Source organism: Mustela lutreola, chromosome 2 (genome assembly GCF_030435805.1).
Source record: "Mustela lutreola isolate mMusLut2 chromosome 2, mMusLut2.pri, whole genome shotgun sequence".
Taxonomy (NCBI): domain Eukaryota; kingdom Metazoa; phylum Chordata; class Mammalia; order Carnivora; family Mustelidae; genus Mustela; species Mustela lutreola.
Window position 1 is genome coordinate 104,655,368 of NC_081291.1, and position 24,127 is coordinate 104,679,494.

The window sequence follows — 24,127 nt, forward strand, 5'->3', positions numbered from 1 at the left end:
AAACCACTGCCCAAGACCCTAAACACTAAGGAGTTCAGGCAAGGGACAGTTCCTGAAAAATAGCAACAACGATATTTCATTGCTTGTCTATCAGTGCTTTGCATTTTCTTAGCATTTAATACTGTTACAAGTCCTTTAGCCCACTGTTCTCTTTTGGCACAGTTAGCTCATTAGGTAGAACAGGTGTCATTATTACATTTTATGGGTAAGAAAATTGAGACACAAAGAGGTTATATGGCCTCCCTTGGGCATCAAGGATCCCCAGTGGCCTTATGCCTCGTCCAGTGTTCTTTCTCCTTTAACACTCTTCATAGCGCTAACTATGGCTTTCTCCTAGGGCATCCAGCTCTGGGTCATTGAAATCCAGGACATAGAGTTGCTTTTTGCCTTTTGCTCTGTTTAAAATCCTACTTGCTGCAAGTAGATTATCCACGTGGGCGATTAACTGTGGCAAATACTAAGCCCTGCATGAGTTTCCTCTGCTGTAAACACATCTCTTCTCTTCTACTACCAGATATTATACAGAGAGAACGCTAACTCACTTTAATATTAGGCTATGCTAGAGCTAATCATTATGAAAGCAGACCTGCTGGGGGAAAAGCACACATCATACTTCCAAAGGCAAATAGAAATGGCATTTTGATTATATGTACCATTGCTTCCATTCCATTAGCAGGGATAATTGAAAGTTTTCTGTATCACTAAAGCACACAGCAGAATGAGAGTGGGTTTTGTTAAATCTGATGGCAGTGAGTCACATTCTTAGGTATTTAAATATTTTTTTTTTTTAAGTCATGGGCATGGGACATGAAAAATAAAAATTCTCCCTTCCCGTACTTGGTCTTCTGGTTATTTTCTCCAGTCCTGCACTGATCCCTCACAGTGAGAGTGAGCTGTCTCATTGAATCTCATAGACAGTGCCCCATGGGTTACAAGGAGCAGTTTTTGATCATCCAGGAGTCCAAGGTTTTAAGTTTTATTTCTAGGGCACCTGGGTGGCTCTGTCAGTTAAGCCCCTACCTTCAGCTCAGGTCATGGTCTCAGGGTCCTGGGATCAAGTCCCACGTCAGACTCCTTGCTCCGCAGGAAGCCTGCTTCTCCCTCTCCCCCTATGACTCCCCCTGCTTGTGCTCTCTCTTGCTCTGTCTGACAAATAAATAAAATCTTAAAAAAATAAAAAGTTTTATTTTTAAAACTGCCCTCATCTATCCCTCAACCCATTGGTATTCCTTCCTTCATCTTCCTTCAGTTACTGCCATTGAGACCACTCATTCTATATGCATTTATTAAGCACTTACTATATACCAGACTCTGTAAGAGCCACTGAACAGACTACAAAATTGAGTTAGAAATAATCCTATCCTGGGGTGCCTGGGTGGCTCAGTGGGTTAAGCCTCTGCCTTTGACTTGGGTTATGATCTCAGGGTCCTGGGATTGAGCCCCACATTGGGCTCTCGGCTCAGCAAGGAGCCTGCTCCCCCCCACCACCACCTGCCTTTCTGCTTACTTGTAATCTCTGTCAAATAAATAAAAATCTTTTTAAAAAACTAATTTTAAAAAAAGGAAATAATCCTATCCTTAAAGAACATAGAATATAATAGAATCACTCTGTAGATTATATAGAATAATTAACATTCAAGTATATTCTAGATACAGATTATAAGCCATGTGAACTTCTCCCATTTCTTTTTAATCACTGTATGCTCAATTAAAGCTAACTGATGAGTTATTTTAGCTTCAACATAAAATAGGCATCATTAGGAAAGAAAATATACCTGGGAAGGAGGAGATGGGGGTAAGGAAGGAGCCTGGCTCCCTCTTCTGAGCACACGTGGAGATACGCTTAAGCACCCCAAGAACATGGCAACAGGGGTCAGTACAGGATCTAAGCTCTGCTGTTGATTTCCACTAGTGGACTGTCACAAATGGAATATATGAGGATCATAAAGCTTGCATGATTAGGAATTCCATATTGATGCAAGATCCAGTGTGAATGTGTTTCTTCTGAGTTTTAGACTCCCAAGCATGCTATAAAAATGACTATTCCTTAAAACAAAAGTTCATGCCCCCTACAACAAGGGACTGAGCATATAAGAAAATGGGGGGGGGGGGCCTGGGTGGCTCAGTGGGTTAAAGCCTCTGCCTTCGGCTCAGGTCATGATCCCAGGGTTCTGGGGATCAAGCCCTGCATTGGGCTCTCTGCTCAGCAGGGAGCCTGCTTCCTCCTCTCTCTCTGCCTGCTTCTCTGCCTACTTGTGATCTCTGTCTGTCAAAAAAATGAATAAAATCTTTAAAAAAAAAAAAAACGGAAGAAAAGAAAATAGGTGGGGTTGGGGAGGTAGAGTGGGATGCAGAGGACTCAATTAGTTGGATCAGTATTAGAGAATCCCTGAGAAGAAGAGATGCAGGCCATAATCTGACAATGTGTTTGTATGTGGGTGTTTGGGTGTGTGTGCATATGTATGCACAAATACATATACAAAGAGAGGTGTTGGAGGCCAGCAAAAAGGATTTTGTGAAGATGTGAGCCCTTTAAATCAATTCCAAATTCATAATCCAAAGAGGAAGACAAGTTTAGAAAACCAAAAGTACAGCGGAAAGGCAAGGATAAGATTGTAGTTCTGCCAACCAATTAACTCAAGGAAGACCACTAACACAGCCTCCCCCTATATACTGGGCCACCTGAATGTGCTTCCCCTTTCTCTCCCTCAGCACATTCACGTAGCTGCTCAGGCTCTGCCCCCACTCTGCTTTAGGTTGGGCTTTGTGAATAGTAGAAGCCCAAGAGAGGGGATGGATGTTCAGGGCAGATAGGCAGGTGGGTCTCAGATCTGTCTTATGAACTCTATTTCTGCCAGCTCTGTACGTTTCTCCAGGCCCTAGAGGGCATTTTCTCCAAGCAGGCCCTATATCCAGTCTTAACAGTGACCATGGCGGGGGGGTGCCAGTGGCATGACAATGGAGTCAGGTCAACTATGGGTGGGTGTGGTCATGCATAGTGATAGCCACGGGAGAATCTAGAGGATTCAGAAAGAGCAGTGATGGGGGAGGGGGTCTCTATGTATCTGCCCTTGAGTTTCTGGGATGGAGGAGTAAGGAGTGTCACTCTATCTGTAAGGATGTAAGGATTCTGTTGCCTTCAGTGGTGACCTTTTAACGGGCCTTACACCCAAGCATAGCCTGGAGTTTTTAGATTTTGCCATGCTGAGTTTTGCTGAGTTGTTATGGTACCCATTAGGGTAAAAGGATGTACCAGGGTGGGAGTAGGGACTGAAATACAGATGATGTAAAAGGAGGATTTAGATTTCATTGGTGCGGCACTCTTACTCAGAGAGTGACCCAGAGGTGTGGCACTCCAGGTACTGCTCTAGTGTTACATGGATTCATGAGGACTTGCTTGGGCATCTTGGCTCTGGGAGGAGCAAGTCACTAATAAAATTCATTTACATAGTTCAGATTCATCCAAGGCCAGCTGGAAGGTAATGATGGAAATAGAAGGGCATTGTATTTTCCAGACTCTTCCTACATTCTCATTTGATGTTGAAGATGCTACATGTTGCTTTATTTTTTGGTGTTTCTGAGACTATGCAGCCAACACATTTGTTGGAGAGCCATAGTTGTAGACCTCTAAGCCAAGTCATCACAAGTAATCTAAGTACTCTTTCCACTCAGCATGGCTACACAGGCAGGCTTAGAGATGGAATAGGTCATTAAAGAGGGAGGCCCTTGTAGGGCACAACTGATTGGTTAGTGTTGCAGAATGTAAGTGGTGACATTCCAGCTTCATGGCACAGGGCAAGATTGCTGATAGGGTCAGACAGGGGCAAGGCCTTGTAGGAAAGGCCATCAAGCAGCATTCCTAGCTTCTGAATGAATGATTCAGAAATTAAATTGAGAAGGTAATTAGCCCAATAAGTCTGATGGCGTTACAAAGATGATTGCTTAGACCATCCCACAGGCCTGTTTCCTGTTATTATGGCCTCGAATTTGGCTATAATAGTCAGAAATCTGGCTGTTTTCTCCTGGATTAAATGTCTTATAAAAGAATAAATATATGAGCAGAGGTGGAGGTTGTAGAGGACTGAGATGGGATAGTATCAATAGTTACACTAGACATATAGGTTGTTTCAGCAAATGTTTAACATGAAGGAGGGGTGTCAAGGATTATGGCTAACATAATGTAATGATTCTGGAGGGTCCCCTCAACTATCAGAGAATATGGGAAAGGCTAATACATCCACGAGGTCAATGAGGGAGTCCTTAATCCAAAAAACAGAAAATGGATATTGTCAATAGTGACTCTCAATAAATACTTAGATATTATCACATCATTTATTCATTCAACAAATATTTATTGAATACCTACTATGCCAAGCACTATTTTAGACAACAACAACAAAACAGAGAAGAATTCCTACCCTTATGGAGCTGACATTCTGGTGGGAATACAGACCAATAAATAAGTAAAATATATAACGTGGCAGGTGATGAAACAGGCCATACAGAAAAATATAGCTTCAGAGGGATATGAGAAGTATAGGGGATCAGGGAAGAAGTGAGGGGAGGAGCTAAGCCTGGTGACTGACATAAGCAGGGATATGAAGTATAATGAAATTAGTCCAGATGCTCCCAAGTCACATAGTGATGAGGCTGTGAGTATTGGAGGAGGGAGTGGTGGTGTAGGTTCTAGTAGGAGGACACACAGCGTTTTAGGTATTTCTCTCTCTTACTTCCCAATCATGAAGATATGGGGAGGAGTGGTCTTACCTAGGAACAGATAGCAGCTCTCAGGGAGAATGGCCTCTTCCCCAGCCTTCATGCCTCCATTGGAGCCAAGAGGATGTCCAAGAGTGTGCCCCGGAAGTCAAATGGGACTCCAGACTACTCCCTCAGTCTGTACCAGTCCAAGGGATCCTTTTTGATGTGATATTAGGCTTGGTCAGAGGAACCTGGATTCCATTCAGACTGACAAGGACCTCACATGTAGTATGACCAAACATCCTTCATAGTTCATATGCTGAGATCTTTAAAAATAAATCCATGTATGGTCTATATATAAAATGAATCTAGGAATCAAGACTTCATGGAAAACAGTACTCAATCTGGAAGCTCAAAGGGGCATTGCAGATTCTGAGAAGTGTGGTATAGTATTTTTGTCCTTAATAGACTTAAAATATGAATTCCCTTTTATTATCTCCCCCAATCCCCAGTAGACTGCAGGGCCACACAAGTCTAGCTTGATAAAGATTTAACAGCAGCAGGAAGAATAGTTTCTAACCATGCCAGCTTAGGGACAAACTTCAGTCACCAGTAAAAAGGCAGAATGAATCCTTGTTCTATGACAAACAGCTCAGGGTCCTAGGAGACCCAGTGAAGAGGTCTGGGAATTCAGGCTGGAGTCTTGGGACAGGAATCTGTTTCTTGTGCTCAAGTAATGGATATGCTCAACCTCAATCTGAGTCCCTGACAGTGGAAAGATGGCTTAATTCCAGTTGTGGTGTAAATGTAGCTTCCCCATTTCCTCTTGCCAAAGCCCACTGAGGACTCATTAAACATAAGAAGCAGACTTGGGGGTTGAAGAGAAGCTGGTTCTTTCCTCCCAGCTATGAGTTTGCCCTCAAGAGACAAGCTTTTGAGATTGAAGACAAATGAGATAGGAGCTCAGAGTACTAGCATGTGCATGAGAATGCACACACATGTTCATTGTGTGATAGCTCCTATCTAATGCAAAACCTTATATAGAGAGATACACTGTAAAACCAAGTCCAGAGAGTTGCCTTCCAGAGCTATTTAGAAAAGTGAGGCTCAAATGGCAGTGGTTAGGCCCTCTGGAAAATGGCTGTGTGGGACAAGTTCATTACAGCTCAGCTCTTGGTCCAGGAGCCAATTGGTGGCAAATAAAATGGCAAATAAAATCACATTCTCCATGTGGCTATGAGAAATCAAATGTGGAATTTGGTTATTTTCTGCTTTTCTGGAGCAACGTGTGTTGCATGAGTTGCAGGGGCCTTCTAACCACACTTGGTATGGGTTGACTGCCTTTTGGCCTATTTTGATGAAAATGCAGTTGTGAACTGAAATTAAAAGTTAGAAAAAATGCAAAGGCATCAATTACCCATTGAGCTTCCATGTAGATGCAGGTCATTAGCTGGATAAAGAATCAGTGCTGTCTTATAGGATCCATGTCAAATCATACTGGTAATTGGATTTGTCTTTGCTACAGGGTAAGTTCTGTGAGGGCAAGTATTCTTACCTGCTTTTTCACTGTTGTATCTCTACTGCTAGTATGAGTGCCAGAGAGTAAGCACTGCAAATACAAGTTCGTAATAGAGAACATTAGTGTGCAGAAATACAGAGAAACATTCTGTAATGCCCCCAAACTGGCAGGCAAACACCTGCATTGCACCACCAGAGAGTAGGAAGGAGTTCTACAGAATAATGTCATACTTGGCAAAATAAACAAGGAGCATGCTGCTTGAGTTCCAACCAGACAGTGCAAGAATAGAAGGTGTGGTGCATGACTGTATAGGAAAGTTAAAATCTAGGATTGAAAGCCAGGATTGATAAACAAGGAAAGCAATAGAAAATTTAGCAAAGAGGGCAACTAGGTGGCTCAGTCGGTTAAGCCACTGCCTTTGGCTCAGGTTGTGATTCCAGGGTCCTGGGATCGAGTCCTGCATCAGGCTCCTTGCTCAGCAGGGTGCATGCTTCTCTCTCCACCTCTGCCTGCCGCTTTGCCTGCTTGTGCACTTGTGTGTGCTCTCTCTCGCTCTCTGACAAATACATAAATAAATAAATAAATAAAATCTTTTTAAAAAAAATTTAGCAAAGAAATTTCAAGGCCATCAAAGGAGCAAAGGGAAACCTAGGTGCACCGCCAGGTGTGGGAAACTTTCATGAGGTTGGTCACTGACAATTTAAAGGATTCTGATAAATGCCAACTCCTTTCTCAACAATTTTTCTTGTATTACCCACCCATGAGTTTTTAAATGTATCACTCGACTTTTGGAGCTCTATAGAGCATTTTTAGTCAAGCATGGAAATGGGAAGATTAAAAAGGGGAAAACACCAAGAGCCAGGAGCAATAAGAGAATAAGCCCAACAGAACACATGTCCAAGAAAAAGAAACAATTGCTCTGAGAAGTCAATTTGGAAAATTGTCTCTCACTTTATTTTCTTCACCTGGGTGGTCACCAATGAGGACTAAAGTTCTAAAAATATGGTTGATTGAAAATGCACTTCTCCTCTCTGCCCTGCCCCACTCCCATGCCCATGACTCTTATTAAGCATTCCTAAGACTCTGGGAAATGAAAATGTGAGAATTGATGCATCTGTTGTGAGTAAGCCCAAGAGATGGTCAACAGTGACATCTGATGCCAGTTCCCCCAATAAGCAAGTGAAGCTGACCTTCAGCTTGATTTCATTGACTTTTAAGACTGTTTCAAAAGTACAACAAGGAATATAACTATTATGTGAGAAAATATAAGTACTCAACAAACTATTAACTATTATGTGAGAAAATATAAGTACTCAACAAAATTCACACTGTGTATGATGAATACCTGTTAGCCTTACGGATCCAAAATCTAGAAAGATATCTCCTCCTTCTATATCCTTATTCAACACCAAAAATGAAACATAGCATGTAACAGCAATAATCTTTAGGTTGTTTTAAAAAACTAATAATAGAAGTAATAATCTTCATCATGGTAGTAGTAGTAACAACAATAATAAAAGCCAGTAGGTCTGCACAAATTACATTCAATTGATATATGTCCATGTTTGTCTCAGAATGGCCCCATTGCAACTCTCTCTGCTTCTTAACTTCATCTTTCCTACCACTCTCCCAGTGTCCCTGGAGTCCTACTAATATCCATCACTAAGACAGTACAATTTCTTGCTAACATTATATGTTCAGAATGGAGTGGCAAGGGGTCTGTTCATCATAGGGGAATTAGGCTCTGGCTGATAGACCAGCTTCTAAAGTTGGCAATTACCATCCTGGACAAAAGGAGAATTCTTAAGGCTCTTAACCCACAATTAAATGATACAGTGTGGAAATGACTCAGCATCAATGGCCAGAATTAGTCATATGGCCCTGCAAAACCATCAGGAGCCAGGAAAAGCAGCTGAGCTATATGTCCAGAAGGCAGATGGCTAAAAATATTTGGAGAACATCAGAATGACTACATTAGCAGTTAACATCAAGTCATATTTGCAAATAATTTACATTTTGTCTCTTAACTTAATACTTAGATTTAGGCTATAACTCAGAGTCTCAGATTTTGGGTCTACTCATCAGATGGGTATATGTGTGATGTGTGTGTGTGTGAGAGAGAGGTGCATTGTCAATAAGCAGTGATATTTGAAAGGAATCTTTCCTGAGTGTATGTCTCAACAGGGGGCTTAAAATTTTTGGTAAATCATATTGCAAACAGATGTGTTATCATCCAGGCTTTGTTGTTCCATTTATGGAGCACAGGCAGAGTAGAGTTAGCATAATTCTTAAAGGCCCTTGGATTTTCAGAATTGTGAATGAGCACTGGCTTCAACTTAGTCAGCAACTACTTTAGCCCCTAGCAAGAGAGTCAGCCTGTCCTTGGAAGCTTTGAAACCAGGCATTGACTTCTCCTCCCTAGCTAGGAGAGACCTAGATGGCATCTTCTTCCAACAGAAGGTGATTTGTCTATAGTGAAACCTGTTGTTTAGTGTGGCTACTGTCATGAATTATCTGAGCTAGATCTTCTGGAGGATTTCCTGCAGCTTCTCCATCAGCAACTGCTGCTTCCCCTTGTACTTCCATGTTATGGAGACAGCTTCTTTCCTTAAATCTCATGAGCCAGCCTCTGCTGGCTTCCAACTTTTCTTCTGCAACTTCCTCACCTCTCTCAGCCTTCCTAGAAATGAAGAGAGTTAAGGCCCCTTAAAGGAATGTTGTGTCTGGTTTGATCTTCAACCCAGACCACCAAAACTTTCTCCAAATCAGCAATAAGGCTGTTTCACTTGCTTATCATTTTTGTGTTCACTGGAGTAGTGCTCTTTATTTCCTTCAAGAATTCTTCCTTTGCATTCACAACTTGGCTAACTGTTTGGTGCAAGAGGCCTAGCTTTTGGCCTATCTTGGTTTTGCAACATGCCTTCTTCACAAAGCTTAATTATTTCTAGCTTTTGATTTAAAGTAGGAGATATACAGACTCCTTCTTTCACTTAGACACTTAGAGGGCTTTGTAGGGTTATTAGTTGACCTAATTTCAATATTGCCATGTCTCAGGGAATAGGGAGGCCTAGGAGAAGGGGAGAGAGGGGGATGGCCCTTTAATGGAGCAGTCAGAACACACCACATTTATTGATTAAGTTTGCTTAATCTTATGTGGATGCAGTTCATGGCAAACAATTGCCATAGTAATATCAAAGATCCCTAATCACAGATCACCATAACAAATATAATAATAATGAAAAAGTTTGAAATGCTGTGAGAATTACCAAAATGTGCCACAGACACAAAGTAAGCAAATGCTGTTGCAAAATGGTACCAATAGACTTGCTCAACGGAGGATTGCCCCAAACTTTCAATTTCTAAAAGTATAGTATCTGCAAAGCAGTATAAAGCAAAGCACAATAAAACACATTATGCCTATACATTGAAATAGTGTTATTCATGTAAACTAACTGTTTGTTATCTGTTTACTCTCACTGCCCTAACTTGCATTAGGCTTTGTCCATGACTATTAGCCCCTATATACATTGGATAAGTGTTAATGTTAATGTCCAATCAGAGTATAGGGATGAGAAGTCTTCTTGAAACTTTTTCCAGACTTAGAGAACCAATTTTTGCCCTGATGAGTCTAGAGGGCCATGAGCCCTTCTATATCTTATGGCTTAATTTATTACTTTATATATTAGCCACATCGCTCCTACTATAAGTCATGTTATAAGGTTGCATGACCTTATTCTAGAAATCTTGTGGTCACCCCAACATTGAGTAGTTTATGTTATCACTGGGAAGTTAGGACAAGCTCTACTATAAACCACATTCAAATTGTCTGCAAACACAGAATATTTTATACAAGTAGACCTGGGCAAAAAAATGTAGTGCTGCTGTGGGATGGAAAAAACCCTAGGTTGGAGTCAAGAAGTTTGGTTTGGGTCCTAATGTTACTGTTAAGCATCTGCATGAGCTGTGGAAAACATTTTAGCCAAATCATCTATTTTCTGAAAACCTCAGTTTTGTCATTTGTGAAACTGGAAAATAATAGGAAGTTACCTCTAAATTTCATTCATGCTTAAACATGTTTTTCTAAATTGAGGACATTGGCAAGAGCATTACTGAAATAATGGGCCATGAAAACCAAGCTGCAGAGGAAGGAGGGTGATAAAGGAAGAGTGTTAATGGATTAGGAGAAAGTAGAGGGCTCCATGTACTAGAGGTTCCAATAGGGTTAAAAAAAAAATCATAGTAAGAGTAATAAGCAAGTTGAAAGAACAGTAAATTGTGTTCAGGAAAGAAGATGTGAGACTTCTGCTTCTGCCCAAGATAGAGCATCAAGGGCTAGATACACACTCCCTGCCCAAAACAACCAGAAAACGAGACAAAATGTAAGAAACAACAATTTTCAAGACACTGGACATCAGACAATAAAGGACGGAGTGATCACTGAGAGACAGGAAATAAACAGTGAGCCCTCTGAGTAACCTAGCTTTCTGCCTTGAGTTTCCAGGTTTAGAGCAGGTGTCCCTTGAGTTAAAAGATGGAGCAGGAAGTCCAGTGAGATCAAGGCAGATAGACTTCATGGAACAGAAGACTGGGGAGAAGAGAGCTGCATGGAAAGAGACCTCTAGAGATCTTCAGAGGGCCCCTCGGGTGTTCATCAGAGTAGTGATCAGCACATGCATATGAGGAAACTTCCCCAGGATGGGGAAGAATTACCTGAAATAGAGAGAAGAGGTACTCAGGCCTGGAATAGTGCCTGTTCCCACCAGCCAGACCAGAACATCTGAAATTTGCAAGGCATCAGGTAGAGCACTGAGAAGGGTCTTATCTTCATACTGGGGAATAGTAAGCCCTCAACAAACTAGGCTCTGGTTCAGCCTAACAAGTCTCAAAGGGATCAGTCTATCAAAGTAACTTACCAGCATGTCAGGACAAAACTTACAAACAATTAGGGATATAAAATAGTAGGAACACAAAAATATTGAGCTTCCAATGCTCAGTAATCATGAGATTGCATCTAATTCTGGATCCATTTCTGTGGATCCAGAAATCCACAATGTCTGGCATCCAATCCAAAATTACTGGGCATGCGAAGAAGTAGGAAACTAGGACCCATAGTGGGGGGAGGGGAGAGTATTCAAAACTTAGCCAGAATTGACACAGATGTTAGAGTTAGCAGAGGTAGACATAAAAACATTTATTATTTAAAGTAAAGACATGGAAGACATAAAGAAAAATCCATATTTGAACTTCTAGATGAAAGCTGCAGTGGTTGAGGTGAAAAATAGCCAAATGGGATTAACAGTAGATTAAACTCTGCAGGAGAGAATCTAAGTATACGTGAAAGCATAATAATAGAAACTATCCAAAATAGGACACATGGAAAAAAATAGTTTTTTAATAAAAAAGACAAAATGTCTGGGACGCTTGGGTGGTTCAGTCAGTTAAGCGCCTGCCTTTGGCTCAGGTCATGATCTTAGGGTCCTGGGATTAAGCCCCATGTTTGGCTCCCTGCTCAGAAGGGAGCCTGCTTCTCCTCTTCTCCCCAGCTCATGCTCTCTGTCACTGTCTATGTCTCTCTCTCAAATAAATAAATAAAATCTTTTTTAAAAGTGTCAGTGACCTGTGGGATAACTAAGTGGCCTAATACTCATGTAATTGGAATTCCCCATGGGGAAGAGGGACAGAAAAAATTTCAAATAATAATGGCTGAACATTTTTCAAATTTGATAAAATAGATCCAGGAATCCCTCTAAACCTCAGGCACAAGAACTATGAAGACAACTGTACCAAGACCTATCATACTCAAATTGCTCAAAAACAGTGATAAAAGAGAAAATCCTGAAAGTATCCAGAGAAAAACAGACACGCTATATACAAAGACACAAGTATATGGATGGGGGGCATGTTTCTCATTGAAAACAAGGCAAGCAAAAAGACAGTGGAGCCCCTGAATGGAGTACTGAAAGTAGAAAGAAAGATGTCAGTCTAGAATTCTATACCCTGTGAAAATATCTCTGGAAAATGAAGATTTTTTTTTTCTGACATACAAAAGCTGGAGGAAAAATTCTTTGCCCACAGATCCACACTGTAGGAAATGTTAAAGGGAGATCCTTACAGAGAAGGAAATGATACCAAAAGGGACATATGGACCTACACAAAGAAATGAAGAGCACTAGAAATGGCAAATTCCAGGGCAAAGAAACAAGATTTACACACAGAGTGCAGTATAAAAGAGACAAAGTGGTAAGAGAAGAATCCTATATATAAAATAGAAGCAAGTGACTATAATACAAGAATTCACACAGATGAAGAGGGAATTACTGATTCGGAAAACAGAAGTGAAGAAATCTCTTAGAGCACAGCCAGATTAAAGAGATGGATGAAAAATAATTTCACTAAGAATTCTGGGGTAAAGTGAGGAGAATGGCAAGAAGACATTTTTCAAAGAGAAAATGACCAAGAATTTTCCAAAACTGAGGAAATATAGAAACACTGTAGTGAAACTAGAGAAAATTAAGAATAGTAACAAATCTTAACAACAGAAGAAAGAACCACTTACCCAAAAGGAACAACAATTAGTCTGATATCGGGCTTCTCATCCACTACAACAGAGATACCATAAGAGCATCAGTGTTCCAATAGAAGATCCTTATAACCTAGAATTCTATGCCCAGCAAAATTATAGTTTAAGAAGGTGAGATAAGACGGTGAAGGTGACGTAAGGATATTTATTTTCAGATGTACAAGTACTTGGAGATTTTACTATTCATAAGTTCTTGATTTTTTGCAAAAAGAAAAGTGAACCCAGAAGGGAGGGGTTAAATGCAAAAAAAAGGTGGTAAGTTAGAGAAACAATAAAACATTGTGGTAAATATAATTTAATGTTCTGTGCAAATAGTAAGAATAAAAAGAGTACTAACTTCTTGAAACAAAATGGAGTGACCTGAGGGAGGGCTAAACAAGCTCAGATCCTTATCTGACCTCAGAGCAGGATAAAAGTAGTAATTAACTTAGAGTTTGTTGGAAAAATACACTTTTGTAAGGATAATGTAAGGATTGTCGCCAAAAGACTAGAAGTAGACTATATACTTTCAATAATGGTTGAGGAAAGTTAAGGAGAATACAGTGACCTTATCAATCTAAGAGAAAAGATGTAAAGTGAATTCATGATGAATAGAAAATACAAATCAAAAAGAGTCAGAAAGAGGCAAATTGTTAAAACAATAAATTCAAATGGATTTAACATATTGATTAAAATACAAATACCTTCCAATTTGATCTTTAAAACAAAATCCAGGTACACACTAAAGAGATACAAATCTAAAACAGTGATATAGAAAATAAAGTGATGGAAAAAGGTACACCAGGCAAAAATTCACCAATAGAAAGCTGGTATAAAAATTTTAATGTCAGATAAAATGCAATCATTTTAAGCTTTCTTGTCCCCTAAATTTTTATTATGCATGGTATGTTTATTATTCCAGCAAAGCTAATACAGAATGAATGCCGCCATAACAAAATTTTTTAAAAGTAAAAGAAAAACAACAAAAAGCAAAATATGTGCTATTGTCTTTGGAAGTGTGGTGAGGATGGAGTGATTACTGGAGACCAGAGAAATGGACATCTATATTGTGCAGTGTTGAAACATTTGGAAAACTGTCATTTGTTCTAATTTGGAAGATAGTTGATATATATAATGAATTTGAAAATTTAGATGAAGAGTCTGGGGAGTTATTTTTAAAGGAAATAGTTGAATATTTGAACAAAAGCAATAATAATGAAATGTGTGGCTTGTAATATATTTAAAGTAAACTGTACATCAATAATAGCATAAACATTGGGAAGAGAAAAATGGAAGTGTAGTATTATAAGATTCTGATGCTATCATGAAGTAGTATAATATCACTTGAAGGTAACTGTGATAAGTTAAAAATATATTCTATAAATCCTAACACAATCCTGAAATAACAGAACAAAGAGTTATAAGCAGTAAGGTGTCTTAGTCTGCTTGGGCTACCACAACAAAATTCCACAGTCTGGGTGGCTTAAACAACACATTTATTTTCTCACCATTCTAGAGGCTAGAAGTCCATGATCAAGTTGTTAGCAACTTTCATTTCTGATACGGGCTCTCTTCCTAGGTGCCACCTTCCTCCTGTGTCTTTACATGGTCATTTCTTATGTGGAGAGGGCTCTCGTGTCCTTTGCACTCCTTATGAAGACACATTCTACTTGATTAGGGACCCACCAATAGGACCTCATCTAACCCTAATTACCTCCATAAAGGTCTTATCTCCAAACACAGTCACATTGGGGTTTGGGTCTTCAACATATGAATATGGGAGGGATAGAATTCAGCCCATAACATGAGCCAACAAAGGATATAAAATGGAATCATAAGATCTTCTCAGGTAATCCAAAAAAAGCATAAAAGAAAAGAAAATGGAGGAGAACAGAAGAGAAAAATAGAAAACAAATAAGAAAATAGACTCAAACCTTAACGTATTCATAATCATAGTAAATATAAATTACTTCAACATCCCAACTAAAAGACAGAACTTACCATAGTAGATTTAAAAAAAAAAAAAGACCAAACTATATGCTGCCAACAAGAAATGCACTTTAAGTATGAGTATACAAATAGGACTTTTAAAAAAGTATAACATCCTAACATCATTCTGAAAGAAATCTTGAATGGCCACATTAATATCAACCAAAGTATATTTCAGAGCAAAAAATATTAAGGATAAAGATGGGTATTTCACAGTGATTGTCCGGAACCTAAAAACCCTAAACTCTAACTCATGTAATAACAGAACCTCAAAATACATGAAGGAAAAACTGATAGAACTGCAAGGAGAGATAGACAAATCAGCAATTACAGTTGGGGATTTTATTTCTTTTATTTATTTGAGAGAGAGAGAGAGAGAGACAGCATGAGTTGGGGGAAGGTTTGAGGGAGAAGGGGAAGCAGACTCCCCGCTGAGTAGGAAGTTTGATCCGAGGACCCTGAGATCGTCATATGAGCGAAAGGTAGATGCTTAACCGATTGAGCCACCCAGGCACCACACAGCCAGGGATTTTAATATCCCTCTTTCAATAATTGATAAGATAAATAGAAAATCAGGGGCGCCTGGGTGGCTCAGTGGGTTAAGCCGCTGCCTTTGGCTCAGGTCATGATCTCAGGGTCCTGGGATCGAGTCCCGCATCGGGCTCTCTGCTCGGCAGGGAGCCTGCTTCCTCCTCTCTCTCTCTCTCTCTCTCTCTCTGCCTGCCTCTCTGCCTACTTGTGATCTCTGTCAAATAAATAAATAAAACCTTTAAAAAAAAATCAGTAAGTATGCAGAGGACTTGAACACAATCTACCATCTTGACCTCATTAACATTTATAGAACGTGAGGCACCTGGTTGGCTCAGTCACTGGGTGTCTGCCTTCAGCTCGGGTCATGGTCCCAGGGTCCTGGGATAGAATCTCCATTAGGCTCCCTGCTCAGCGGGAGGTCTGCTTCTCCCTCTCCCAACCCCCCTTGCTTATGTTCCCTCTCTCGCTGTCTCTCTCTCTGTGTCAAATAAATAAATAAAATCTTTAAAAGAAAATTTATAGAACACTCTACCCAACAATAGCAGAATACACATCCTTTTCAAATGTTCATAAAATATTTACCAAAAGGAACTGTTTTGTGGGCCATAAAATAAGTCTCAATACATTTAAAAAGATTCACCTCATACAAAGTGTGTTTTCTACCACAATAGAATTAGAAATAAGTAGCAGAAAGATCTCTGGAAATTTCCCAAGTATTTGGGAACTAAATAATACACTTCTAAATAACCCATGGGTCAGAGTAGAAATCGAAAGGGAAATGAGCTGAATTGAATGAAAATAAAAATACAACCTATCGAAATGTATAGAATGCTGCTAAAGACAGGAAGATGTCTATATGGTGTTGTGAAAGTCAGAGTGGTCAAAAACGGTGATGGTGAGATTCACGGTGTGACCATGGGAGGGGGCTACTGGAAGTGGAGTGAAAGAGGAGCTCAGTGGAGACCAGGAGGTCAAAGAACCAAGAGGCCCCCAGGTGCTGGAGGGGCTGCCCAAAGAGAGATGAAGTCACTCAAGATGATGGCAGAACTTGGGGTGGAGAAGGAAACTATCAGACTGGTATCAAATTCACCAATAACAGAAGGGTTTCTGGTCCCAGCTCTTTGTCTTTGCAAATCACTTTACCTGTCTCTCTGTTCCTTATGTGTAAACAAGCGAGTTATAAACTCCCCTCTCTGTTTTGTTTTGTATTTTAAATATTTTTTTTGAATTTGAGAGAGAGAGAGACTGCTTCTCCCTCTGCTTGCCACTCCCCTTGCTTGGGCTGACTCTCTCTCTCTCTGACAAATGAATAAATCTTAAAAAGAAAGAAAGCAATCTTAACAAAACAAAAAAAAAAAAAAAAAAGAAAAAAGGAAAGAAAGAAAATGAAATGTAGCTTCTCCTGATGGAAGGGTTTGATCTAATATAGCAGTTTCCCTAGGAAGAGACAGGGACAGAACTCATTGTTCCTTGCCATGTGTCTTCTGAGGACCTGCAGTGATTAGGAAGTCCACACAACACATTCCCCTTCTACTACCTGTCTCTGAAATTTGCAGATTTGTTCAATCATTTAAATATATTTAACTCTCTTTCCATGTTGTATCAAAACTGTTGGCCTTGTGCTAAGCACAATAAAATGTGTGTGTGTGTGTGTGTGTGTGTGTGTGTATGTGTGTGTTAAAAGAACTGCCACCTGCCCTTGGAGTGAGGGATGGAGGTGTTTGAGGTTGGATGACAGCACCAGGCGGTTGAAGTAGTCCCCGTAGGGAATTAACTCATAGATCCAGAATGGCAGAATCTTAGATCCGGAAGAATCCTTCATAATTTTCATTTTGTAGATTAAGAATCTAAAGCACATAATAGTAAAAAAAAAAAAAAAAAAAACCCTAGCCCTGAGTTCATATAACCAGTAGAAACAGGATTAGTTTTAGGTCTCCTGACCTGCAGTTCCTGCAAGCATAAAGAAATACAGGAAATGCATAAGGAATAATGCTAATTTAATAAAGCCATGCATTTAGAAGGACACATCTCACTTATGTGGGTGCCAAGGACATTGATGATGTAGTGAGGGGGTGGTTAAATTGCATCTTGGAAACAGTTTTTAGTTAGCTCGGAACAACTTTGTATGAGAGAATGGATGATGAGGGAGAAAGAAAGCTGATGTGAGGAACAGATTCTCTGCATGCGGTGAAACTTTCAAGAAAGAATGCACAAACAATTGTGTTTGGGGCAAGATTCTCTTAGATGGAAAAACCATGTAAATTACAAAAGAAAACACATATTCCTCCATCAAATGGCAAAAAATTTAAGGAAATGACTGTGGTTGAAAACCGGATGAATGTGTGGAAGCCTAATTGCTAATTGTTCAGGAAGACTCCCTGGAGGAGATTAACCTGCGAGGTTAGCATGGGAAAGGGTTGGTTGGCAGAGCAAATGAATAGAAAGTATTTTTCATGCATCCAGCATGGCCTGAACGAAGGTTCAGAAGCAGGAACAGAAGAGTTTAAGCCAATAAAGGACAAAAAGACTCTCATGGTTGGAACTCAGAAGACCGGACGCTAGGACAGGGCAGACAAATGCAGGCTGGGAAAGGTGTAGAGAGTTAATACTTAGCATGCAGAGGAGCCTCTGATGAAGCCTGACATCAGCAGAGGGCTGCATTCACATGGGCAGCAGGACTAGTTCATCACGGGAGAATAAACAAAGCAACCAAAGAAAAGACTGGTGGAGATACCAGATTGCCATGCTGGGGTTAAAGCGAAGTTCGTTGATATCCATCACTACATTGGGAAGGTATGTGCTATGGTGAGTGCTGTGAAGTGTGTAAACCTGGCGATTCACAGGCCTGTAGCCCTGGGGCTAATAATACATTATATGTTAATAAATAAATAAATAAAAATTCTAGACTAGTCCTCTAGAGGCTAATTATCCCATCACCCACACGTGTCCTGCAATTTTTGTAGCTCCTACCAGGAAACTAAGTAGGTCTTTTAATAGTAGGAAAGCATCAGAAAGAGTCTTCCTAGTAAACAAAAACAAAAACAAAACAGTACATGATTGTACAATCAATTAGGAAGGTGGGGGGATAGTTCCTGTAAAGGTGTTTTGAAAACTGTAAACTTGGAAATAATCTTGTAAATATTAAGCTTGTGAACATTAAAATACAGAAAATGAAGCACATTTGAGATTAATGTATATGATGTACAGATATTCTCACAAAACCTCAGTCATCATCAACCACTCTATGTTGTCCCATATTTACTTCTTATGCTGATTTACAGCTTGTTTCTCATCTTCTCTGTTAGATGAGACATTTTGGGCTCTGCTTGTACCAGCAGTCCTTGAGTTTTCTAAGAAGGCCACAGCTTGACCCCTGAATACTTGGCCCTTCCATCTGTTCCAGTCTGTTCTGGTCACTTGGGTTTCAGAGCATCCGTGTTACAGGCTTTGTTGTCATCTGAGCTCTCTTAACTGGTTCTGGGACATCCCCTCACACCCTATCTTCTTTTGTCAAAGATATGTGGTCCTCAGATCCAAGCTGCTTTTTAATTCCTTTCCTTTCTGATCAGAATAAAAAACAATGAAGATTAAAAAAAAAACATTTCCAAAACTCCCCTTGCTACCTTCAAAAAATCCTCTCACCTGTATCAGTTAGGATTAGAAGGCTTAGCTACAGACAAAATCTCCAAATGACACTGGCTTAAATAAGGAGAAATTTATTTTTGGTATTTTTTTTCCTCTCACATAGCAGACACCTGAGGATAAGTAATCTAGGATTGGTGGGAAAGACGCATAGCCTCATCCGTACTCGGGCTCCTGCTAGCTCCTTCCTCCACTATGTGCTCTAACTCCTAGTCCAAGATGGCAGGTGTTGCAGGGAATGGACTGCGCAACAGGGAAGAAGAGCCATCTCCCCCACATACCCCCACACAAAGGAGACTAGATGTAGGTGGCACTCGGGCTTTCATCCCACTGGCCAACTTCTGATAACAGGGCTACTTCAGCTGCAAGGAGACCTGGGGAAAATACTCTTTTAGTAGGTGGCAATGTACAGTCTCTCAAAAAAAAAAAAAAGAATCTTCATTACTAAGAAGTCATGGCTGAATGGACTTGGGAGGCACCTAGAATTCTTGGCCATACTGTCTCATATTATCAGAAAAATAGGTAGTGGCAATCTATCGTGTATCTCTCTCATTCCGTCCTCCACATCTTGTGCTTATCTTGTACAGAAGAGTATTAGAGTATAGCAAAAGTCTCTTTGAGACTCATAACTCCTCTTTTTATATATTGTAAAGGAGCATTGCATTTTTCCCTCTTGATCTGTAAAATATATTTTAAATGGATTTTTAAAGGATTATGAGGGATTTCCTCAAAATTAATGTTGGCCCCATGAAAAGTCCAAAATCACAAGCCAATAAAAAGTATTTAAAATACCTACTCCAGGGGCGCCCGGGTGGCTCAGTTGGTTTCGCCTCTGCCTTCGGCTTGGGTTGTGATCTCAGAGTCCTGGGATCGAGCCCCACATCAGGCTCTCTGCTCAGCGGGGAGCCTCCTTTCCCCTTTCTCTCTCTGCCTGCCTCTCTGCCTACTTGTGATCTCTGTCAAATAAATAAATAATCTTTAAAAAAATAATAAAATAAAATAAAATACCTACTCCACCTATTTCCCAAAAGTACTTGAGAATTTAACTAAAACTCTAAGAAAGATGTAGAATTTCAAAAATAAACATAAGAGAGTCCATATGGAGGAAACGGGGGATGTAGAAGTTTCAAAAATGTGAGGAATCAGAGTATAGCACTTTCCATCTATTTCAGCAAATTTAAATCAACAATAATTGAAAATCGTCTCTATATAAGAAAAAGTTACTAACCCCGCAGGCTATGCTGTTAAATCACTTCCAATCCTATGGAAGATGCAGGAATATAGACAAATATCCAAGGCAAAAACATGCTTATAAGATGTACAAATGGCATTCCACTAAAAAGGTAGGGAGGGAGTTATTTGGAACTTCTTGTGGACGGGTTCAGGAATGGGGCTATATCTGAGCTGGGCATGAATATGGAGAAGGATTTCCAGAAGGTGAGAGAAGTGTGGCTTGGCAGAGGGAGAGAGAACCTATTCTGGACAGAAAATGCCATACATATGAGTCAGGGAGTTGGGAAAATGTTGGGTATATTTGGGAATTAGCAAGTGTCACTGTGACTTGGAGCAGACGGTCAGTCTGGTAGCAGATGAGTTGGAAAGATTGAGGAATTAGATCTCCAAGACCCTAAATTATATGCTTGGAGACTTGAACCTGGCTCCCTAGGCAACAGAGGAATAGGTAAAGAATGAAGTGGAGCGCCTTCACATTTTATGACCTCTCTTTACTCAGAAAGTCATGAGCAAGACTCCTTCCTATTGATGAGTAGTTTGTTTGCTTATATACAATGTAAAGGGTTTAGAAGAAAATCCTATGGTGAGGACTCAGAAAAGCAAGGGGTTGTGAGCAGTCCGAGTCCTCACTGTCGTGCTGGAAGTGAATTCATCTTCGGGTTTGCTGACAGCAAGAATGAAAAGGCAAACACATTAGGTTAAATAACATTGTGCGTTTTGACAAGTACAAATATAGCATGGTGTGTTTTTCTTAAATTGACATTGCAAGATGTGCCTTCTCTCACTTGCCTTCCTTCAGACAGTGGGATGATTTGGAGTGACCTTGCCACAGGAACTGGGGAATGGCATGGAATAGCATGAGATAGGGACAGAGAGAAGAGCGGCCTTTATTACTCTTAGTTAAGTAGTCAAGAAGTGGTCACTGGGTAGTAGCTTGTGGTCAAGGAGGAAAGTACGTGTGTATGCTATGGATGAGCTGGCTGACATTTAGAATAAGTTATTAAAGCAATGCTGGCTCCTCGGGGACACAGTGACACTAAAAGAAGAGAACAGAATTTTCCATGAAAAAACTTACAGCAAGAGACATTTTTAAATGCGAACTAAGATACCGTGTCTGGAGCTGGAAGGACACAGACTTTTCCCTCATTTCTTTCGGAAGGGTATTATAATATCAGAATGGCAATGACAATAAGGACATTTAAGCAGAATGTCTTTCCAAATGGCCACCTGTAGCAGAGCACATGGTGGGGCCCCCAGAGGCTCCAGTGCTCAGTGGCTGCAGCTGCTCACCACCCACCCGTGGGCTCAGTCCTTGGCACTGGCCACCGTGGGAGTCAGTGAAGGACAAGCTGTGAATCAGAACACGAAGGCAGAGCTCAAGGATGCCTTTTTATGTATCCTTTTCACATATGCAGTGCTCTCTTAATAAGTGAGTAAACAGGCCCAGAAAGATCTGCCATCTTGCTCAGGATAATCACCCACATAGGGCAAGAACCAATGGCCACCCAGACTCTTGACTCTTAGCCTAGGGCTCTACCTGCATCTCTGCTGTGCTGTCTCCTGGTGTCCTGGGGGCTAGTGGAGTCTACCATGTGAGTGCCACACTGTGCCAGTCCCAGTGGCTGAGCATGTCACTCTCAGAGAAGGGGTGCAGTGGGGAGGGGTCTGTAGCCTGCAGATGAAGGGGTGCTGAGGGAAGCAGTCAGATGGGGATTTCAGGGCATCCTAAAATGGCTTTAGAGCCATTCACCACCATGTTTCAGGGATATTAAAATGCAGAACAAACCACCCTTCTGCATTTAGGCTCTCTGGGGCTGCTGGGGACTGGAGATTTTCTTTCTGAAGTGTGCTGATCCTCTGTGGGGAAGAAGCCACAGTCAAAGTTACAAATCCTTTCCCAGCGGAGGGGTAAGAGGCTAGAAGCTTTAAAACCCTGAACGCTGTTCCATTAGAAATGATGAGCATGACAGTAGTTCCATGAATGACCTGTGCACCAGCTCCTCACGAGTCACTGAGGCCCTGGGACCAGCGGCACCCAGCACGCCTCCAGCAGGCGGGCGCTGCAGGGTTAGGGCAAAGCAAAATTGGAGGGAAATGTAAATAATTTGCCTAGAGGTTTGGTGGGGTGCTGAATAAAGAGCAGGGTGTGGTCACCAGTGGGTTCTTTAAAAGTTGATTAATTAGGTTTTTTTATTATGTTATGTTAGTCACCATACAGTATATTACTAATTTCAATGTAGTGTTCCATGATTCATTGTTTGCTTATAACACCCAGTGCTCCATGCAATCCGTGCCCTCCTTAATGCCCATCACCGAGCTAACCCATCCCCCTACCCTCCTCCCTTCTAAAACATTCAGTTTGTTTCCTGGAGTCCATAGTCTCTCATGGTTCATCTGCCCCACCAACTTCCCCCAACTCACTTCTCCTCTCCCTCTCCCCATGTCCTCCGTGTTATTCCTTATGTTCCACAAGTAAGTGAAATCATATGATAATTGATTTTCTCTGCTTGACTTATTTCACTCAGCATAATCTCTTCTAGTCCTGTCCATGTTGATACAAAAGTTGGGTATTCATCCTTTCTGATGGCTGCGTAATACTCCATTGTACATATGGCCCATGTCTTCTTTATCCATTCGTCTGTTGAAGCGTATCTTGGCCACCAGTGTGTTTATAAGCAAACCTGAAGCAAAGAAGCCAGAGGAGGCTTAGGTTTTCCAGATTTCTTTTATAAAAAAGCAAAGAGACAAAAGGGGGGGGGGCAAGAGGTCAAAATTGTATATATTTCTACACTTATGACCTGGAATTATCTTAAATGTAAAGAGATAAGAGGCTGCCTGGCTGGCTCAGTCAGGGGAGCATGGGATTCTTGACCTCTGGGTCAGGAGTTCAAGCCCCATATTGGGTGTGGAGTCTCCTTTTAAAAAAATGAGATAAGAAATGAGCCATGCAGAAAAGTCCCTTTTATTTTTAGTCACCCATTCAGGCCCTACTAGAAGAAAAACAGGCCTAGGGAAGTCATACGTCCAGGTATAGACATAAAGTCATTCTGACTGTGCAGAGTGTGCCCCATGGCCAGACCATGCGCTCCGGGGTTTTTTGTGTGGAGTTTTCTAGGCATACTGTGGTAATGTGGTCCTCATCCTGGTATGGTGAGTGACTGCTTAAGCTGCCAGCTGTGCAGAGCAGTTGAGAATCTTTCGGAGCAGTTTCGGAGCAGGAATGGGCCTTGGCAATCCTCTAGTCCATGCTTTTTGTTTTAGAGGTGGAGGCAGTTGCAATTGCTTATCTGAGCCACATAGCTACTGAGTGACAGAACTGGGAGCCGCATCCAGGACCCTGCGTTGTCAGCCAGGAACTCTACACTGTGTCTGTCTGTGCTGGTGCTGCAAAGTGCCACTTTTTGGCAGGTCAGGGCTACTCAGAGGGCACCATTGACCAAAATGCAGTCTTTTCTGAGGCACTAGTTTATGCCCATCATGAGTGGCCTTTAGAAGCTCACAAGCCTGTTCTCTAATCATATGCCACTCAAATCCCACATAGATCATAGCTGGTCTTTGTATTTCTATGAGCAGATTATAACTCTTTGCTAGGTGTGGAGCAATCTCTTAAAAACTGGAAAGCGGTTGGTTTGTTCGTAGCCAGAGCTCATTCGGGGAGGGAGGAGGGCTCCCGTCCTGTGTATCCCAGTGCCACGAAACACCGCTTTTAGTGTCGCCTGTGTTTTATGTTGTTCGGTGGTCAGAATCCACGAAGGTCTTTGGGTGTGTGTTTTGCTTTAAAAAAATGAAAACAAAACCCTGTGCCTCTGGGAATTTTATAATCACACAGTTTTGTTTTTACATATTGTGCCAGCCACACCAACGCTAGTGAAATTCTCTTAGTTGCAGGGTGAGAGCACTGTGCAGATAGCTCAGGGAGGAGAACTGACGAGGTAGGATCGCACAGCAAGCAAATC

At 41.0% G+C, this 24,127-nt stretch overlaps 1 protein-coding gene across 19 annotated transcripts in view; it reads left to right on the forward strand.

Annotated features, from left to right (window-relative positions):
* KALRN (kalirin RhoGEF kinase) overlaps nucleotides 1-24,127 on the forward strand; it is a 661,891-nt gene that overhangs the window by 476,372 nt on the left and 161,392 nt on the right. The window lies entirely within an intron of this gene.